Consider the following 12,284-nt stretch of genomic DNA (forward strand, 5'->3'; position numbering starts at 1 on the left):
GGAAGTTAGCAGGCCTGTTCTTAAGGCCAGCAGCAGCTCAGTGCAAATGCTTATGTATTCTCTGTCTCCCTGTGCTTGCCTTGCTTCTGCCTTACTCTAACCTCGACCCTGCCTGCACCTGGCATTGTTCCACTCCTGTCCCAGCCTTGCTTCTGCCTTAAACCTGTCCTGCTCCTGCCTTCCTTAATTCCAGGTAATCTGATCTTGGATTCCAGTTCCTGGCTCTGCCTCAAACCTAGGCCCTGGCATTCAGACTGGCTCCTGGGCTGACCATTAGGCCAGATTGCCCAGGACCCAGTCTCCTGACACCATCTGAGGACAGAAAGGTGTGGATAACAACCAAATTAGATTAATCATTGATTTGATTATCAGAATTATAAACATAGGGTAAGAAAGACAATATTTGTAATGTTAAAGTCTCAACACATTAGACATTTTTTTCCCCACACATGACATGAAGAGAATATAGATTTATAAAAGAACTTAGGCAGGTTAGGTGCCTAACTCCCATTGAGTTCTTTCCAGAGTAAATCCTCCCATCAGTGTGAGTTGGTATTTGTCTTGTGTAGATGCTTTTGAAAATCCCACTATGCATATTTAGATACCTCAATTGCATATTTAAGCACCTAAATACTGTTGAAAATTTGACATCTAACCTAACAGAGTGATCAGTGGGGATGCTTCAGTAGAGTGGATCTTGTGGAGAGCAGAGGGCAGAGAGTTTTTTGTGAAAGGTTTTGGGACCCACTGCCACGTGCAGAGGTTAGACTGAGTCAAAATCTTGCCAGCTTTATGACATGATGAAAGACTTATTTTTTCATTCAGATGTTTTCCTCAGGTGTGAAGCTGACCTTGCAGTGCCTGGAACATCCCCATTTAAGAAAGCAATTCTGAAAAAGGAGCTTAGAGGAAGAGTATTCCCATCTGGGGTAAAAAAAATCCTTGAAGCGATTTAAAGCTGTAGACAAAATGGTGATGAATAGATAAGAAATACATGTACTACTCATCATACTCATAGCTGCTAGTTATCATCAGTGAAAGAAGCTTGTCATGCATTGCCGTGAATAGTTTTCTTTCTCTCTGTTTGGGAACCTCAGCCCATAAAGACACAGCCTCTATTACCACACTTCCAACGATCTGCCACAGTATCTAATCAAGGGAGCTGCTCAAACAGCAAAAAATAAAATATAATAAAAAACCCTGTGTGTAAGTAGCTTGTCATATTAGAAAATGTGTTTTGATTCTGTCTAGTCACACCCCTATACTGTTAGTTGCTCACAAGTCACATGAGTGATGTTTGAGTCATACAAATGGTCTCTGGATGAGAATTTTAGGCCATAGCCAAGATTCATTTAATCAAGAAAAGGAATTATTTTGTGATAAAACAAAATTTGTTTCAGGTGGAAGTAGAAGTAGTTGAGGATCTGAGTTTGGCAAAGCACTTAACCTCATGCTGAACTATAAGCATATACTTAGATCCCATTGACCTAAATGGGATTGAAGCATGTGTCTTTTCTGAATAGGGATGAATTTACACATTTAAAGTTAAGCATGTGCTTGCCTACTTTGCTGAATCTAGGTCTAGGTCATCCAATCAGGGAACAGATACAACACCATGTAACTCAGGAGACCAGTCACAAAGTATTGGCAGATTATGACCTCAAATTAATTGACTGTTTGCTGCTAACAATTTGTGAATATTCGATATCTCAAATATGTTTATAACAATGGTTTGACAGTTTTGAATAATCAACAAATTTTGTAAAAATAACTAGCGAAATAAAAGGGATTAAATTCCCCAACAAACTGTTCACAGTTCTGATAGTCAGCATTGATTAATGTAGTGCATCATATTCATGAACACCACTTTCTTCACTATTTCTTCTGGGAAAGTCAGAGAATAAATCAGTGCAGATTTCTTCCTGGATCACTACAGTGTGGTTTTTTAATAGAAAATGTAAAACAAAATTTACTGTCAAACACAGAAAACACACTTGTCAATAGTGCATATGATTAGTAACTTTCTTTTCACATTTGCTTTATTGTTACCTTAAAGGGAATCAATAATTCTCAATATATTTTTAAACAAGTTTACCCAATTTACTGTCTACTACAATGTTACCACAAATTGTACCTTATGAAATAAATATTTTCCTGTTAAAGTTCTATTCTTATCTGCTAAACAACTTGTTTTTTAGTGTCATGGGTTTCACTATGAACCGACAACACAAGTAAATGGAGCAAAAATATAATTATAGCAAAAATAGCACATTAAGAAAATGAAAATAAAATGGGGGCTGCATCAGTACTATAAATTAGGGAATATCAAACAGAATCATTGAGTCACAGTACTGTTCCTACCATACAGCCCATGGCACCAAAGACCAAAACTCTGGAGGTCTTAGTGTTTTACTCAGGTTTTACTCAAGCCAAATCTCACTGAAAATATGGGAGATTGCATGACTAAGGACTGAGAGTAATAAATGATGGACAGTTCACCCCCTCGCATAGATGAACTGATTAAAAAGAAGGTAGGGAGGAAAAATTTAGGTGATTCCCTTGGAGTCTTTTATTGGCTGGCTCCCTCCAGTAAAAATTCCACTGGATTGCAGCCCTTTTTGCATTTCAAACATTCTGAAATAGTTTGGTTTTACAGTTGAAAAGAGTTTCAGGTTCTCAGGGAGGCAAAATATGAGTTGGGATGATTAATTAAAAAAGGCAGCCAAGCTGAGATGATTGTCTGTGCTTCACACCCTTCTATTCAAATCATAAGTTGGTGTGAAATAAAAAGAGAGGATGTGTCTATATGTATCAACTTCCTTTCATGAATGCAGCTGAATATTTCATTTTGAGTTAAGCAAGAAAATTCATAGATTCTAAGGCCAGAAGGAACAACTGTGATCATCGCGTCAGGCCATAGAACTTCCCCAAAGTAATTCCTAAAGCATATGTTTTAGAAAAACATCCAATGTTGATTTAAAAATGGTCAGTGACAGAGAATCTAGCACAACCCTTGGTAAATTGTTCCTATGGCTTATTTCTCTCACGGTTAAAAATGTATGCTTTATTTCGAGTTTGTTTAGCTTCAACTTCCAGTCATTGGATCATGTTATACCTGTCTCTATTAGACCGAACACCTCAGTATTAAATCTGTTCCCTATCCAGGTACTTATATATTGTAATTAAGTCATCCCGTAACCTTCTCTTTGTTAAACCAACTATATTGAGCACCTTGAGTCTATTGCTCCAAGGCAGATTTTCTAATCCTTTAATCACTCTCATGGCTTTTCTCTGAACCCTCTTCCATTTATCGACATCCTTTTCGAATTGTGGGCACCAGAACTGGACATTCTGTAGTATTCCAGCAGTGGTCACACCAGTGCCAAATAAAGAGGTAAAATAACTTCTCTACTCCTATTTGATATTAGGGTTGCCAAGTTTCTAATTGCACAAAGCCGAAAACCCATTCCCCCCGCTCCCGCTCACTCAACCCCCCCTCCCTCTGTCCCTCGCTCTCCCCCACCCTCACTCATTTTAACTGGGCTGGGGCAGGGGCTGGGGGTTAGGGTGTGGGAGGGGATGAGGGTTCCGGCTGGGGTTGTGGGCTCCAGACTGGGGCCAGAAATGAGGGGTTCAGGGAGCAGGAGGGGGCTCTGGGCTGGGGTAGGGGTTTGGGGTGTGGGCTCTGGGGTGGGCCAGGGATAAGGAGTTTGGGGTACAGGAGGGGGCTCTGGACTAGGGGGTTGAGCCGAGGGGTTCAGACTGTGGGAGGCAGCTCCGGGCTGAGGCAGGGGGTTGGGATATGTGGGGGATATGGTCTCTGGGTGCAGTCTCCATGGTGGGACCAGAAATGAGGGGTTCAGGGTGTCAGAGGGGGCTCCCGGCTGGGGCAGAGAGTTGGGGTGTGGGAGCAGCTGCAGGTTCAGGATTTAAAATTTTTAAATAGAATAGGGCCAAGAATAATTCCTTGCAGGATCCCTCTGAAATCACACACGTTTGATGATTCTCTCTTTATAACAACATTTTGAGACCTATTAGTTATCCAGCTTTTAATCCATTTAATATGAGCTATATTAATTTTATATTGGTTTAGGTTTTTAATCAAGATGTCATGCTGTACCAAGTCAAATGCCTTGCAGAGGTCTAAGTATATCAACTTAAGTACATCAACACTATTCCCTTATCAACCACATTTGTAATCTCATCAAAAATATTGTTAGTTTGACAGGACCTGTTTTCCATAAACCCAGGTCGACTGGCATTAATTATATTACCCTCTATTTCTTTATTAATGGAGTCCCATATCAGTCACCCTATTATCTTGCCCAAGACTAATGTCAGACTGACAGTTTTACAATTGCTAGTGTTGTCATTTACCCTTTTAAAATATTGGCACACCATTAGCTTTCTTCTACTCTTCTGGCACTTTCCTGGTATTCCAAGCTCATTGAAAAATCAGCATTAATGGTCCACTGAGTTCCTCCACAAGCTCTTTTAAAACTCTTGGATGCAAGTTATCTTGACTGGCTGATTTTAAAAGGTTTAACTTTAGTAGCTGCTGTTCAACATCCCCCTGAGATACTAGAGTTATGATCTGATATGACTGCATCATCTGTTTTTCCCAAATACAGAACAGAAATATTTATTGAACATTTCTGCCTTTTCTGCATTATTCTTGGTAATTATACCATACTGATCTACTAATGGACCAATACCATTGTTAGGGTTCTTTTTGTTCCTAATAAACTTTAAAAACCTGTTAAATACTTAACTGTGCTCCCATATATTTCTCCTTGTGTCCCTTTGCTTACCAATTTTCTACAAAACTGAGCTTGAAGTATATGATATGGTACTTGTAGAACAATTAGTGAAATGAGATTGGAAAAAATAAGTTCACTTAGGCTCTGATCTGGTATACATTTATACATATGTATGAGTTTATGCACACAAACAGTCTCAATTAACCCTAATACATGAGTAGTCTACAGAAATACTAATATGAAAATTATGCCTAAGCGTTTGCAAGAAGGAGTCCTTGGATTGTAGAAAGCTAGCTCACACTTCATGTCTGCTGTCAGAGTAGTCATGTGAATTTTTTTCCAAAGAATAATCCTTGTGTAATTCACTAAAGTTGGCAGGGTCTAGAAGGCTGCTGTGACAATATCAACATTCATATGTAATTTTCTTTTCTTGTATTATAACTTACCTTTATATTAGACCCTCTATAATTCTCCTAAATGGCTGGGGCCCTGATGCTGCACCATTAAAATGAATGGGAGTTTTGCCATTAAAACATTAAACCTATTTTCTCTTCATCTCTTTCCTTCACTTCAGAGCATCTGCCTACAAACTTCCCCAGCTCCTCCTGTGTGGCTTTCTGCTAAAGATAAGAAGAAACAGAACATTTATTTTTGTATTGACAATAGTGCCATGTCTCACTAGGGACAGCCACAATTTAACGGTGTTGGGCTGGAATCTTAATCTAAATTAAATACACATAGATAAGCATATATTTGCCACAGTATAGAAATGATTTACTGAGGTATAGAAATAACAACTTCATCCAGATACTGGGTCAGGCACATTGGCCCTGCTGTGGTTCCTGCGCATCACCAGCATAAAAAGAGGTTGTAATAACACAAAAAGCCAGCTGATGTTTCCCCATTGCAGGGTCTACCTCACTCCCCTACATATATAGGAGGCATGCTGATGGTATTAACAAGGTGAATGCCTAAGTTCTGCTGTCTTCTCAAATTTTGCAATGGTTCCCCCTAGGAGACAGTTGCAGTTAGCTGTAACTTAGAGCAGTCTTAAGGCTTCTCTGAGTTGTGCAGGGGGCCAAACTGGCCACTGGCTGACTCTAGAATCAAGGGAGCACCAAGGTGACGTAAATTCATATTTGCTGCCCCTTCAGATCCTCCAGACTGGCTGGACCTAGTGATGTGACTAATTGTTTTGATACTTCTGAGGGAAAAAATCCTGCACGTATTTAATGTAAAACATTAACCGCTCCAGGATTGTATACATATTGTCCTGATCTTTGCTTTCATTCAGATATAGTATATCTGTACCCTAGTCTTTGTAATCAATTTGAAATGCTTATTCATCATGATATGATGCCACACAGCCTCCTATGTGTGGGATTTGGAGTAAAAGATATCTATATGCTCACAAAAAAGCCTGTTCTTATGAAGTGAGCTGTAGCTCACTAAAGCTGATGCTCAAATAAATTTGTTAGTCTCTAAGGTGCCACAAGTACTCCTTTTCTTTTTGCGAATACAGACGAACACGGCTGCTACTCTGAAACCTGTTCTTATGTGATATCTTGTCCCATTTTAAGTAACTAAAGAGTGCAGATCATTTAGAAAAGTCTCAGAAGCATTGACATATTTGGTACTTATCCAAACCTCAGAAGCTTTTACAGTTTGACCATCACTAATTACAAGAGTTTATACAGTAGCACAAACACTTACAAGGGAATGACCCTGAAAGATGGACAGTGCTATCAATAGGGGTAATGTTAATTAGAAATTGGATGTGATTCAATCTTGACAAATAGTCAGTTATAGAGTCTATTATAACTGTTTTAAAATGTCAAATTTCACCTTTGTCACCTTTGTCCAGCTTGTCCTTGTCCATCCCTCCACGAACGCAAGTTGATGTCAACCATTCTATTTTGTTGTGAGCACGTTCTTTCCATTTCTGGCCAAAGAATTTTATCATGGGATTGGCCCAAAGCGTTTTTGGTCTGCCCAGCAGTCGCTTGTGGTTTCTGGGAATCCAGCCTGATGCATGTTGTCCACCTATTGTCTTGCTTATGGACTGCATGACCTGCCCATCTTTGCTTTGCATCATACATTGCCTGCACTACATTGGTCACCTCTGTACGCCTTCTGATCTCCTCATTCGGTATATGATCATGGAGTGATATACTGCACATTCGCCTTTCCATTGCTCTCTGAGTGACAGTGAATTTTTCTTCCTCTGCTTTTGTCATTGACCAGCTTTCTGCTCTGTATATCATTGCTGGCAGAACAGTGGAGTTAAACAGTTCTTTCCTTTTCTTTATGGGCAGTTCATCATCTGTTAGAGATATCTTTATTTTCTTGAAACTTGCCCCTCCCCTTCTCCTCCTACTGCATTCCCCTTCGAATGAGTTGTCCCTGCTCAGCTGCTGACCCAGGTAAATGTATTTGTTGACTGCCTCAATTTCTTTCCCGTTTACAGTGATGATTCCTGCTGCACAATGCTCATTCTGCATCCACTTCATCTTCGATGTGTTCACTTCCAACCCGATATCATGCAAAAGTGTGTGCAGTTGCTGCAATTTGTTCTCCAGTTCTGCAATGTCCTTTGCCAATATTACATAGTTGTCAGCAAAGAGAAGTTGTGTTAACCGTTCTCTGTCAATTCTGATTCCTTCTTCCCCATTCAATTTCTTGTACAGCGACTCCAGGACTTCTGCCAACAGCTTCAGTGAGACTGTGTCACCTTGTCTGACTCCTCTGTCTATAGTAATAATGCAGGGGACATTTAATCATGTTATCTCTGTGAAGCAATTGTGGCTAATTTCTTCCAGCAGGTTGATGTACCTCAGGTCGATTCCGATTTCATTGAACACGTTGAGTACAGCATTAATCTCTACCAAGTTGAATGCCTTTTTATAGTTGACAAATGCAATACACAATGGTACTTTGTATTCCTTGCATTTTTCGATGAGCTGCCGAACTGAGTGGATGTGATCAGTTGTCGAATACCCTGAGCAGAAACCAGCTTGTTCTCTGCTTCCGTGCATTTCAAGATCCTTCTTAATCTGATTGAGTATGACGCAGGTGAAGACTTTATACACTTGTGAGAGGAGTGTGGTCGGATGGTAGTTGCTCAGTTCTTCTGGATCGACTTTCTTCATCAATAGTATTGTTTTTGATTTCTTCCTTGCATCTGGAACATACTTGCTATTGATGTCGATGGTGAACCGTGGAGCCAACGCTTTGAAGAGAGTATCTTCCTCTACTTTGAGATATTCCAGTCAAACATCGTCCACTCCTGGACTTCTTATTCAATTTCTTCCCACATACTGTCGGGAACTTCTTCTATAACCTATTGCCTTGAGAGTGCATGCTGGGAATTGCCATGTGAGGAGTAGAGATCATTGTAGAATTTTGTACATATTTCATTCACCTTGCTCCTTTCCGATATCCTTTCAGAATTTTCATCTTTCAGCGCTGCCGGGATAATCTGTTTCAGCCTAACATCTCTTTCTACCTTCTTCAGACTCTCATTCTTTTCGGCCGCCTCTCTTAGCTTTTTCTTTCTAAAGTCTTTGTAGTCTTCTCTGATCTTCACATGAATTTCTTTGCACAGTGTTCTGTATTCTTTGCCCATTTTTCCTTCTAATGTAATACGTGCCCTCCTCCTCATCAGATTCACAGTTTCCTTGTTGATCCTTTGCTTGCATCCAAGCGTTTTCAATGCCTTTGCCTTCTTAGCTGCTGAGATTATCTGCGAGATAAACTCATATCAAATATAGCTAAAGAAGAACCAAGTAGAACTGTTATCACTCTTGAAAACTGCCTCAATTTTTTAAGGTGGCCTATGCCTTTTTAAACTTCAAAAACATTAAAATACAGACCAGCTGCTCCAATTCCAAGCAAGTTGGTTTGTGAATGTTTTTGACTACTTGGAGCTGAAAAGGTGTTTGTCTACTCAGTGAGGGCTAAGCAGAAAATGATTCTTCTAGTTTTTGCTTTAAATAGCATTTTTGGGAGTTAGAGTGAACACACTACAAGTAACAACCACCTGTATTTTCATTTTATTTTAACCGAAATACCTTTTCCAAGACCTAATTAAAATTACATCTTGGTCTTCATGTAGTAAATGTAACCATATCACATTTGTTCTTTAATGTCTTTCCGTGTGAGTTGTTATGCTCATCTTAACGAGACTATAATGAAAAGCAAATCAATTCATTTATTTACATGCAATTGTTTATAAAAGTGATATGAATTTAACCTGCTTCCCATTTGCAAGCACTGTGACATTAAACAGGCAAGCATTACATTTAGCCAAAAAATCTACTTGTGTAGACTGAGGTGACAATATTCTGTTACTAATGTTACTCTATGTCTTGCAATACTACTTAATTTCTTAGCAAGCTCCTGTACTGGGGGCGAGGGAATGAAGATCATTATCTGTGTTTTATAATTAATGAAATCAGTACAGGTCTTGTTGTTGCAAAATGGCAGGTGAAAGTGGCAATGAATGTGAGGTGAAACTGATAAAAAAAAGTCCTCCTCTGCTAATGTAAATGGACTGCTTCTAAGGAGACTTTAATCATCAAAACACATCAGTACACAAGAGAAGTTGAACAAACACTTGTCAGGGGTTATTTAGTCCTTCCTCAGTATAGGAGGCTGGACTTGATGACTTCTCTTCCAGCCCTACATTTCTATGATTCTATTATTTGTGTTGTGGCATTATCAAGGACAACTAAGTTTATGTACTATAGTTTTTTCCTTTTACAAAGAGAGTCAGAAGTTCCTAAGAGGCAAAAGGGCAGTGCACAGTGTGACAGACTCAGACCAGTGGGGTACAAGAGTCTGGTAGAAGGCAAATATACTGGCCACTGGATGAACAGTTTTCTGTTCCCTGAGTGACCAGAGCAGGGGCTGCACTAGAGCAATCAAGAACCTGATAGAACCAATTAAGACAGGCAAACTAATTAAGACACCTGAAGCCAATTAAGAACATACTAGAATCAATGATGTCAGGCAGACTAATCAGGACACCTGGTTTAAAAAGAATCTCCCATCAGTTAGGGGTGTGTGTGCAAGGAGCGAGAAGGTGTGTTGCTGGAGGAGTACAAGTGTGATCAGGCTTCAGGAGGAAGATCCTGTGGTGAGGGTAAAGAAGGTGTTGGGAGGAGGCCATGGGGAAGTAGCCCAGGGAGTTGCAGCTGTCACACAGCTGTTACAAGAGACACTGCAGACAGCTGCAATCCACAGAGCCCTGGGCTGGAACCTGGAGTAGAGGGTGGGCCTGGGTTCCCCTCATCCCCCTCAACTCCCTATTTGAGACAAGAGGAGGTGACCTGGACTGTGGGTCCCACCAGAGGTGAAGGTCCCTGGCCTATCCTCTGACCCACTTAGGTGGGTCAGCAGAGACTGTGGGGATTGTTCTTCTCCCTTTCCCCATGCTGGCCAGTGATGAGGTTAGCTGAGTGAACGGCAGGTTTGAGCCACTAGCAAAAGTGGCCAAACTGAGGGCGGCCGTGGATCTCTGAGGCGAGCAAATCCGCCAATAGGCACAGGACCCACCAAGGCAGAGGAGGAACTTTGTCACAACAGATACACTTGGCAGACAATAACAAAAAGATGTTAAAGAATGTAGATGTCATTGCTGTCAGTGGTCTATGCTTGTTGAGCTCAGAATAGGAAGTTTCTAAACTTGATTATTGCTTACCATTTTGGAATAAGTAAAAAAACCAAAAAACCTCTTTTTAAAACACAAGAAACTTGATCATGGTAAACACAGCAATAAAATCTGAGAGTTCTGAGTGTAAAGGCAAATTCAGTCAGCAAAATAACCTATCATGAGCAAGAAAAGACAAAGAAGATGGGAACAAACTAAGGGACAGATCATTCCTTTGCATGGTAATACACACATAATGGGCAGGAAACTGCACCAGGGAGACAAACCCCTTTTCCCAAGATTCCCCTTAGCCCTCATAGCAGGGGAGGGCGGTGGGATCCCAGCAATGGGCTGGGATCAAGCTGGGAGTGGGGAGGACTAACAACAATACTACCCCAATAAGTGGAAATGCTTAAGGAAAGAATGGACCTGCATTGTACAATTATTGTTGGGTATTTCCCAGACGAGTTAATAAAGCTGCAGCCTAATGAAACCACATCCTTTGCACCTTATCTTTCTTCCTGGATGGTAGTGACAGTGGACAGGAAACACCACCAGGTCCCTTTTAGTTTCTGTACTTTTCTCCAATGAGGCTCCGTGGCCTCCCTGGGAAAGAAAGCAAAGGTGTGACCTCAAAACCCTCATGGTTCCCAAGTTCTTTTTAGACATTGTTTTTTTGAATCCTTACACACTCAACACTGTAATGGATTGCTTTCCTTTTCTGCCAACTATTCAGCTGAAATTGACATACATTTCCATTTTCCAGTTAGAATGTTAGATCTGATTAACATTTCCACTGCAAATTATCCTAATTGCAGCTATCACAGTGTAGCATTGTTTCTGCACAGCTGCTATTGTTTTTAATGTTTGAATGCCTTTGGGTATCTTCCTGTGAGTCTGAAAATGTATTATAATAGGCAAAACACTTTTAAAAATGTTATATTTATAAAGATGTTTGCAACTCTTATTGTGTACAACCCTCGTGTATTAGGCATTTTATGACCCACTTGATCCCCAGATGCTACCATGTGAATCTTGCACAGCATATACAAGGGTGTACAAATTTACCCCGTTTCCTTCTTAGCAGTAGATGAATTCAATATGTAATAACAATAAATAAATAAAAATACTAATAAATAATAAATTAATAATAATAATAGCTTGGTTCTTAACAGGAGATCCCAAGGAGCTAAGTGGTTCATCAGTTTCAAAGATTCCTAAATATTAAGGTCTGAATGGACCATATAACTACTTAATTTGACCTCCTGCATATATATACAAGTCATATAGTTCACCTAGGGATTCCTGGGTCTAGCCCAAGAACTTGTGGTTGAGTTTAGTTCAGAACACTTTCACTTCTGAATGCTGGTCTTCAGATCGTGTTTTAGGTCCCACGTGTCACTAAATTAGTTGATGTTATCCTAGTCCCAAGTGGACATTTATCCAAACTGCAAAACCACCAAATAGTATGGCATCATACCATATGATTGGCAGGCTGACCAGGAGAATCCCAGGGCTGGAACAGCAGAAGTATCGGAAGGTCAGGATTTGTGCTGGGCTGAGCTGTGTTGGGAAGTTGAACAGCACATTTGCATAATTTGCTGTGGACATTACTAAGTTCTCACAAATATCTTGCAAGGAAGCAGGATCTCTGGATATTAATGGATTTACAAGAAATATGCACTAATCCCATTCTTTGAGGTTTAGGTCCTCTGCAAAATTCTGGCTGAGTATGGGGATTAGATGCATTACTAAACACAAGAAACAGAATCTGCATAAAAAAGATGGACTTTTCTTCCTACTGTGCATCACTGGATGGGACATGTTCTCTTAACCTACCAAAATCTCATGGCATGCGAAGTCATATTATGAAA

At 40.2% G+C, this 12,284-nt stretch overlaps 1 pseudogene; it reads right to left on the reverse strand.

Annotated features, from left to right (window-relative positions):
• Positions 1 to 6,610: 6,610 nt before the first annotated feature.
• Positions 6,611 to 9,188, reverse strand: LOC114021848 (annotated as a pseudogene).
• Positions 9,189 to 12,284: the final 3,096 nt, after the last annotated feature.

Source organism: Chelonia mydas, chromosome 4 (assembly GCF_015237465.2).
Source record: "Chelonia mydas isolate rCheMyd1 chromosome 4, rCheMyd1.pri.v2, whole genome shotgun sequence".
Lineage (NCBI taxonomy): Eukaryota > Metazoa > Chordata > Testudines > Cheloniidae > Chelonia > Chelonia mydas.